The sequence below is a fragment of the Pteropus alecto genome, unplaced genomic scaffold (assembly GCF_000325575.1).
Source record: "Pteropus alecto unplaced genomic scaffold, ASM32557v1 scaffold39, whole genome shotgun sequence".
Taxonomy (NCBI): Eukaryota; Metazoa; Chordata; class Mammalia; order Chiroptera; family Pteropodidae; genus Pteropus; species Pteropus alecto.
Window position 1 is genome coordinate 3,144,542 of NW_006443568.1, and position 9,021 is coordinate 3,153,562.

Genomic DNA, 9,021 nt, shown 5'->3' on the forward strand with positions numbered 1-9,021 from the left:
TGGCCATTTCACCAATTTTTCAACCTTTTAGGGAATCATGATTTAAACTGTCCTTAAACTGTACTTAAAAATGAATTTAAAACATAGGAAAACAGCTATAGAGCAAAATAAAGGCTAAATATAAAAGTATTTCAAAAAATAGAAATAGAATATACACACAACTGAGTGAAGGATCCATAGAAATCACTTCATTTTTCTCACTTGGCATATACACACAAAACAAAACATTGTGTTTATCTAAATCTAGAGCACAGTTCAAATTTGTTCATCTGATATTCTCAGTCTAAATCTGTTGTGCCAAGATAAGTGGTGTGTCATTGCCTGAAACCATAGTATTGAAATATTATAAAAATATAAAATACTTTTAGTATGTTTTTAAGTGAAAATGTTATAATACTAGGGAAAAATGAGTCATTGATTGAAAAGTGGAATAATTTTTCAAGAGCCATTATGGCAAAAACTGGTTAACTGAGTGATTATTATGCGAGGTAAATCTTTACTCCCTCCTTAACTCCAGATCTAAAGTTCTTACTGTCAGTTTACTAAACCGATATGTCCTATGTCTAGTCAATATGATAGTTAAACTGCCATATACTAGGAAACAGTGTGTTTGTCAAAGATTTTAGTTGTATCACTAATTTAAATCTTGTTACTAGATATTAAAAATAAAAGTAAGGTTCAGAAAGGGGAATTAATGTCTCAAGCTAGGAATTAGCAGAGTTGGGATTTGAACCCAAGTCTGTTCGAGTCCAAAGCCTGTTCTCTTAGCCTCTTCTTTTGCCAGTCTGGAGCCAGTTTGGTGTATTGGGGTGGGGGAGGGGCAGTGGGGGGGAAGCGTTCTCAGAGTCCAAGGTCAGCTTTTATTCAAATACAGCCTCTGCCACTTAATAGCTGTTTAGCCTTATGAAAGTATCTTAACCTCAATAAAGCTGTTTTGTCACCTACAAAATGGATTTCCAGTAATTCTTACCTTGGATGGTTGTTTTGTTTGTTTTTATATGAATTAAATAGACTATGTTTGTGAAAATTATTTAGCAGCACTCAGTAAATTATGGGTGCATCCTCCATAAATGGTAGGAAAATCTGGGCCTAAAACTCAATTTCTCATCCCCTTTTCCACCACCCACATAAACCTGCTCCTCATTTTGTGTTTCTTTCAGGGTTATGGCATCAGCCACTCTGTCTGAAAAACTAAATCATTTTAAATTCTTATTTGTCCTTCCTTTAAACTCCATCACCACCCACACCTTCAAAATCAAATCAGTTATCAAGACCAATCAATTCCACTTTTGCAATGTCCTTCATATCTGTCTCCAGCTGTCCATTTTACTGCATCGACCATAGATAAGACCCTCACCAACTGTTAGAACTATTTTCTTTTTCGTAATTATTTCAGTAAAAATTTTGAGTATAATACATATTCCTGATGTAAAATTTTTAAACGATATAAACGCTTATGTAGTGAAAAGTAAATCTCCTTTCCATTATTGTTTCCCAGCCATCTAGCTCTCTGCCACAGAGGCAGCCAGTTATTCTTGTATATCTTTCCAGAGGGTATACACATCAACAACACACACACACACACACTTACTCATATTATTCATAGAGAATGGCATACTATATACATTATTCTCAACCTTGTTTTTTTACTAATAATATTTTTAGAGATAATTCTATATTACTACTCATTCAACCTGACTCATTATTTTCAAAGGTTTCATTCTACACCATTGTATTTTTTTGATATATATGTAATTTTTTGCTGTATATATATGTAAGTTTTGCTATATGTGTGTGTGTATGTGTGTAACTTTGAACAAATGTACATATATTTGTAGTATAAATTCCTAAAAGTCAAATTTCTAGGTATTTTAATATACTAATGTTTTGTAAAGTTCTGTTTATCCATCAGCTAGATATGAAAGTTACCGTTTTTCTGTACTTTTACCAATTACATCTTCTTGTAGTTTTGAGTAATCTGAAGTTTCTACTGAGTTGAAACTTTTTCCCTGTTACATTTGTTACTTCTTTGCAAAGAGATTATAGAATGTTCATTACAACTGTTTTAATAGCTTCCGCCCTGCCTCTAGTTTTTCACCTTTTTGGGCTTTCCATTTACCATCTTCAGAATTATATTCTTAAAAACAGTTCTAATCGTGTTGTATTCAGCTTCTGAATCACCAGTTCTCCAGATCTTTGTATCAGGACCCCTTATACCTAAAAATTATTGAGCTTCTGTTTCTGTATATGTACCATATTTGAAATTAAAAACAGTTTTAAAATATTTATTAGTTTACTTAAAATTATAACAATAAATCCAGTATGTTAATATAAATATTTCATGAAAATTACTATACTTTTCAGAACAAAATATTAGTATGAAAAGTGGAATGTTTTACATTCTTGCAAACCTCTTTCATGTCTGGAAGACAGCTGGATTCTCATATCTTCTGCATTCCTTTTATTGTGATATGCTGTTTTGATCGAAGTCTATGAAGAAAATCTGGCCTTATACAGATACAGTATTAGAAAAAAGAGTATTTTAAAAGCCTTTTGGATGTGGTTATCCTTCTTTAATATTATACCAATAATCAACATATAGTAGTTTATTAAAGGTTAGTTTCAATGTGGAATCTGAAACCATGTCAATGAATTCTATATTCTGTTTTAAAATCCATTGGTCTATCTTCTGCCTATGATTAATTTTATAGCACCATGCATTGGTCATTTGGAAAATATTAGTTCACTACATATGCTGATCTTCCAAATGTTGACATGTTTCATTACAAAATATCAAAAATCTCATTCATTAATGTGTCCACCAATCTTATCATAGATGTCTTTAAGTGCAGTAGTCCCCCCTTATCACAGTTTTACTTTTTGTTGCTTCAGTTACCTGAGGTCACTTGTGGTCTGAAAATATTAAATGGAAAATTCCAGAAGTAAGCAATTCCAGAAATAAGATTTTTTTAGGGGGTAGGGTAAAATTTTTTATCGGAAAACAAATATATAAGTGGGAATCAATTTGAGGCAAATTGTGCCGTAAACAGATCTTATAAGTGACTAAACAAAGTTTAAAAAGCAAGTAACAATAAAAGAAAATGTTTTCTGGTATAGAACCAGCAGTACAGAAAAATAGTGTATGAGTACCTGGATAATTCACCCATGTTACAACAGAGCAACTTTTAAGTACATGTTGTTGACTGTTCATAGTCCACACAGTTACACCTCCACACTTCAACAACATGTTGACAGTTCCTAAAGAAAACTACTTTTAAAAAAACTAAAATGAAATGCACTAATTTAGATCATTAGATTGGTTATATGATCATGATGCCATTTAAAATATATATATATATATGTATTTGGTTTCCAAAAAAAAAAAAAACTACTTTAAAAAAAGCATAACCTCAATGTTCCCTCATTTGACCAACTCCATCTAAGTTTAGATGTACAAAAGGGATTAGATATATCCAGAGTAAGCCACAGGCAACATGTTATTTGATCAATTTTCTAAAATAAGATTTCAGGACAATGACAGTAAGATAAGGAAAGAAAACATGAGGAATGAAATCTTAATTAATATACAAGCATTTTTTTTTTGGCAGTAGGGGGAAACCTTTTATAGATAAGTTATAAAGAAAAGGCAAATGAACAATTTTGTACAAAAAATTTAACACATTCTATACAACATCTTCCCTGTGTTGTCATCATTTGTGCAAACTCTTTATAGTTTACTTGACCATCACCATCAATATCTGCTTCCCTGATCATTTCATCAACCTCTTCATCTGTTAACTTCTCTCCAAGGTTTGTCATCACATGGTGAAGCTCTGCTGCTCTAATATAGCCATTGCCATCCTTATCAAACACATGGTAAGCTTCTCTAATTTCTTCTTCACTGTCTGTGTCTTTCATTTTTCTTGCCATAATTGTCAGAAACTCTGGGAAGTCAATTGTGCTATTACCATCAGCATCCATTTCATTAATCATGTCCTATAACTCTGCTTCTGTGAGATTCTGCCCAAGAGATTTCATTACAGTTTCTAGTTCCTTTGTTGCCATAGTTCCAACATCATCCTTGTCAAATAGAGAAAAAACTTCTTTGAACAATTCATAAGTTTTAAAGTACGCACCATTCTGAGTATTGTAATGAAATCTTGTGCCGTCCCATTCTATCCCACCTGGCATGTGAATCATCCCTTTGTCCAGTGTATCCCTCTCACTTTACCTCATCACGTAGGTATTGTATCATTTTATGTCATCATAGGAAGAAGAAAGTAAGTACAGTACAATAAGATATTTTGAGAAATAGAGACTACATAACTTTTATTATAATATATTATTATAATTGTTCTATTTTATTATTAGTTATTGTCATGAATTTTTACTGTGCTTAATTTATAAATTAAACTTTATCACAGGCACGTATGTATAGGAAAAAATGTAGTACAATATATAGGGGGTTAGGACTATCCGAGGTTTTAGGCATCCAGGAGGATCTTGGAACATATCTCCCACAAATAAGTGGGGGGCTACTCTATCACAAAGCTGTCAAGGTCATGATGGCAGATACAAATTTTCCAAAATTTTAATTTCACATGAAAGCTTGAATTTTATTATTGACAACAAATACTGTCAATTGTTTTCCTTGAAGTAATAGTCTCATTTTATTCAATTTTGAAAAAATGTCTGTCAAATATCTAATTCTATATTACCATAGTTTGTTTGTCAATCATTCTTTCAAGTAAAAATGGTGTTCCATAGAAAAAAGAGCTAGATCTGCTCCCAACTCTAACAATTCCACGAGTTTTTTTTCCTTGAAACAAAGTTCATGCTTTAATATGCAACTTAAGTGCTTTATGCTTTTATCACATTTCATCACATGGAATATTAAAAAGATATGTACTCGAGAGTCAAGATTTAATAGAGTTAATAATTTTTACCACTTCATCAAGAACATTTGTTTTACTGTGATTGAGTGGCAGTAAAAAATATAGATTCACTAAAGAACAAAAAGGTCAAACTAATAGAAAACAGACTCACTAATATAGAGGGCAATCTAGTGACAGCCAGCGGTGGGAGTAGGGGAGTAGTAGGGAGGAGGGACTGGGAGAAAGTGAAGAAGGGTTAAAGAAATACAAATTAGTAGTTGATAGATGGTCACTGGGGGTGGGGAGTGTGGCATGGGGAACCCAGTTGGCAGTGATGTAATGGTTATGTGTAGAGTCAGAAGGAAGATAGAGTAAACAGGGGGATCATTTAATAAACTATTTACATTTCTAACCAATGTACTATATACTTGGAACTAATAATAAAATATATATTGAAATTTAACTTTGGGTGGTGAACACATGATGCAATATACATATGAAATATTATTGAATTGTACACTTGAAACCTATATAATGTTATTAGTCAATGTCACCTCAATAAATTTAATTAAGAAAGAAAAAAAATAATACAGATTCAGTTTGGGGCCACCATGCTATGGCAACAGCAGATTATCCCACCATTGATCTGTAACATCAATGCAAATGTCGACACAGTTAAAAAGGCAAATAACAGAATGTAAAATGACACAGCTATGATGGAGAACATAATTAATTACTAATTTAAAAATAAAACATAGAATTTCCACATCAATCTCACTTCTGGGTATATATCCAAAAGAATTAAAAAAGTAGATCTCAAAGAAATATTTGTATACTCATGTTTAGCAGCAGTATTTGCAATAGCTAAGAGGTAGAAGCAAACCAAATGTCTATCAATGAATGAATGGAGAAACAAAATATGGTGTATTTATACAATGGAATACTATTCAGCCTTAAAATGAGATAAAATTTTGACACATGCTATAACATGGATGAACCTTAAAGAATTATGCTAAGTAAAATAGGCCAGTCACAAAAAGACAAATACAGTACTGTATCATTCCACTTATAGGAATATCTAACGAGGCCTAATTTATTGAAACAGGAAGTAAAACAGTGGTTTTCAGGGGCTAATGGAGGGGGAAAATAGGGAGTTATTGTTTAATGAGTACAGAGTTTCACTTTTACAAAATGAAAAAGTTCTGGAGATGGATGATGGTGATGGTGGCACAATGTGAACACACTTAACACTAATGAACTGTACACTTAAAATAATTAAGATGGTAGATTTTATAGTATGTGCTTTTTACCACAATTTTAATATATTATCATTATTATATTATTGTTATTATTAAAATTGTTTTGATCATAGATCCCCTGAGAAGGTCTCAGGAACTCTCATACACCACATCTTGAGAACTATTGCTCTAATCCTTGTGTTGGCTTTTAATTGCTTTCAGAATAGAGTCTATACTCCACAGCATGGCCTTGAAGACCATTTGTGATCTAGCCTCATTTCTCTTCTCTTCCTCTACTGTCTCTGTGCTCCAACCACACAGATAGTTGCTGTGCCCCAAACACAAAACACACTTTCACACATATGTGGCTTTGTTCAAGCAACATTCTAGGGATCCTTATTTAAAATCCTACTAATCCTTTAGGAACCCGCCCAAACACTTGCCCTGCCAAATCAGAACAAAATCCCCTTCCTGTGTGCTCTCTGGACATTTGCTTCTACCTTTACCTTCTCATTTATTTCTTTTGTTTTCTATTATGATTGTTTGTGTTCCATTAGATTGCAAAACTTCCAGAATAAGAACCTGTTTCCCCTCACAGCGTACTTAGTATAATGTCTTCTTAGGTGAACCTGAGCAAGTTGGCGTCCCTCCTAACTTCAATTTCCACATCTGCAAAACAGAGATGACACCCATCTTGCAAGTTCCTGGGAAGATTCAGTAAGGTCATGCCTATAGATGGTTAGCCCAGTGCCAGGTACATTATAGGCCCTCAGTAAATGGGACCCTTTTTCCCCTTAGTATGTGTTAAATGAACAGATGAATCAGTAGATTTGAATAGGGAAGTATTGTAAAATTCACAACAAAGGGATTTAGAGAAACATTTGAGATCTTGATAATGGTTATTAATAAATAATACTAGAATTATGACATCCTAACAGTTGTTGTTAGAATACCTGGAGCAAATACTTTGTTTCAAAGGAAAACTAGTCATCTTCCATGGTCCTCTAACTTTCTTCATGCAGGTTTGGGCTCATGAATCTTTTTAGGCTCCTCCAGAGAACCCTGGGCACTCAAAAGTTAGTAGGATGATCTTTTAGGCTATAGCTGCAAATTAGAGAAAACCTAAAATATTCAAAGGAATTAATTGTCATACTCTAGGAAAATGTAAGAATGCAAGATTTTAAGATTCTCTCAAGTTTAAAGTCTCTAAAATTCAAAATTTTAAATGGAAGACATTAACATATCCTAGAATCTCATCAAATTCAATGGTTTTAAGAACTAGGAGGAAATGACATATACATATCTCAAGAACCAAAAAATGCAAAATTCAATCAATTAATTAACTTGAGTAGAATATGAAAAGAAGGAAAAATTAGGAAACGTGTATATTTAAATAGACTGTGTTATACTCCACTTCAAGTTAATAAGTCATTGATATAATAATTTTAAATAAGGTTCAGTATGTGTGTGGTCATTCATGATCGCAGCAAATGTCTTTCTTCCTGGTCAGTATCTTGTAATTCTGAGAAGTTTTTGAATTTAATATAGAAAAGTTTAAGAGAATCAAATTATATTATTAATATTTTTGTGTTAAGAAGGAATCTACGCTGATTGGATAAAGAAGATGTGGTACATATATACGATAGAATATTAATATTCAGCTATAAGAAAAGATGAAATACTGCCATTTGCGACAATATGGATGGACCTTGAGATTATCATGCTAAGCAAAATAAGTCAGACAGAAAAAGTTGAGAACCATATGATTTCCTTTCTGTGTGGAATATGAAACTGAAAACAACAAATGAACAAGACAAACAAACAAAAAATTATAGATACAGACAATAGTTTAGTGGTTATCAAAGGGAAAGTAGGGCAGGAGAAGGTAGAAAAGGGTAAAGGCACATTATCTTAAAATTTCAGATTACAAGCTATAAAAAGAAATGAAAGTTTCCAGAGAGGGGGAAAACAGATAACATCCTAAAATTGGAATGTGGCACTGGAAGCTAAAAGGCAATGGAGCTAGCCTTTACAAATTCTGAAGGAAAAAAGTGGGGTATCAATCTAGTTTTTCTCACCTAACCATAATATTGTCAGGCTAGAATTAAAATATTTCCAATCTACAAGGATTCAGTAGATTACTTTACATGCCCCCTTGAAAGAGAAATTACAGGAGGTTGTGCTCTACTAAAATAAGGGAATACACTCAGAAAGAGAAGCAACTGTTGGAGGAAACAGAAAACACAACACAGGAAAATGGTGAAAAGGAGTCCTATGGTAATAGCTGCGGCAGATCTGGAAATCTAGCTTTTATTCGAGAATAAAACAACAGAAAACTCTGGAACAGAGATTTCTGAGAGAAAAATGAAGTTAAAAAATAATGTTGATAGGCAATAGCAGATTCCATAGAACCTATAAAGCAAGCTAAAATTTACGAATATTGAAAACTAAGTAAATATAAAAGTGAAGCAATAATTGTAGGAAAAATAACAACAATAACAACAACAAAAGGACAAAAACTAATTACAATCATAATATACTCCACGGGTACAGAAGGGAATGATGCTTATGAAATCATAGTAATGCAAATATTGATTAATGATTTAACAAAGAATTGTGATGCTAGCAGAATGAAGAGAGGAAGTGGGAGTATAAGGAGCTAAATCCTCACTTATCATAATAGGAAATCAATGAATAATGTCTGAACTTAAAAAATCAAAAAATAGTGGTATGAACATACGATTAAGAGACATGAAAGCACAGGCATATCTCGAAGATATTGCGGGTTCGGTTCCAGACCACCATAATAAGCGAGCATCACAATAAAGTGATCTTTTTGCTGGTGGAGGCAAATATGTAAAAACTGTACCATCTGTCAAGAGCAATAAAGCAAAGCACAAAAAAAATGA

General features: G+C 32.7%; 1 pseudogene; it reads right to left on the minus strand.

Moving 5' to 3' along the window:
• Positions 1-3,633: 3,633 nt before the first annotated feature.
• Positions 3,634-4,104, minus strand: LOC102877793 (annotated as a pseudogene).
• Between the last annotated feature and the right edge of the window lie 4,917 nt (positions 4,105-9,021).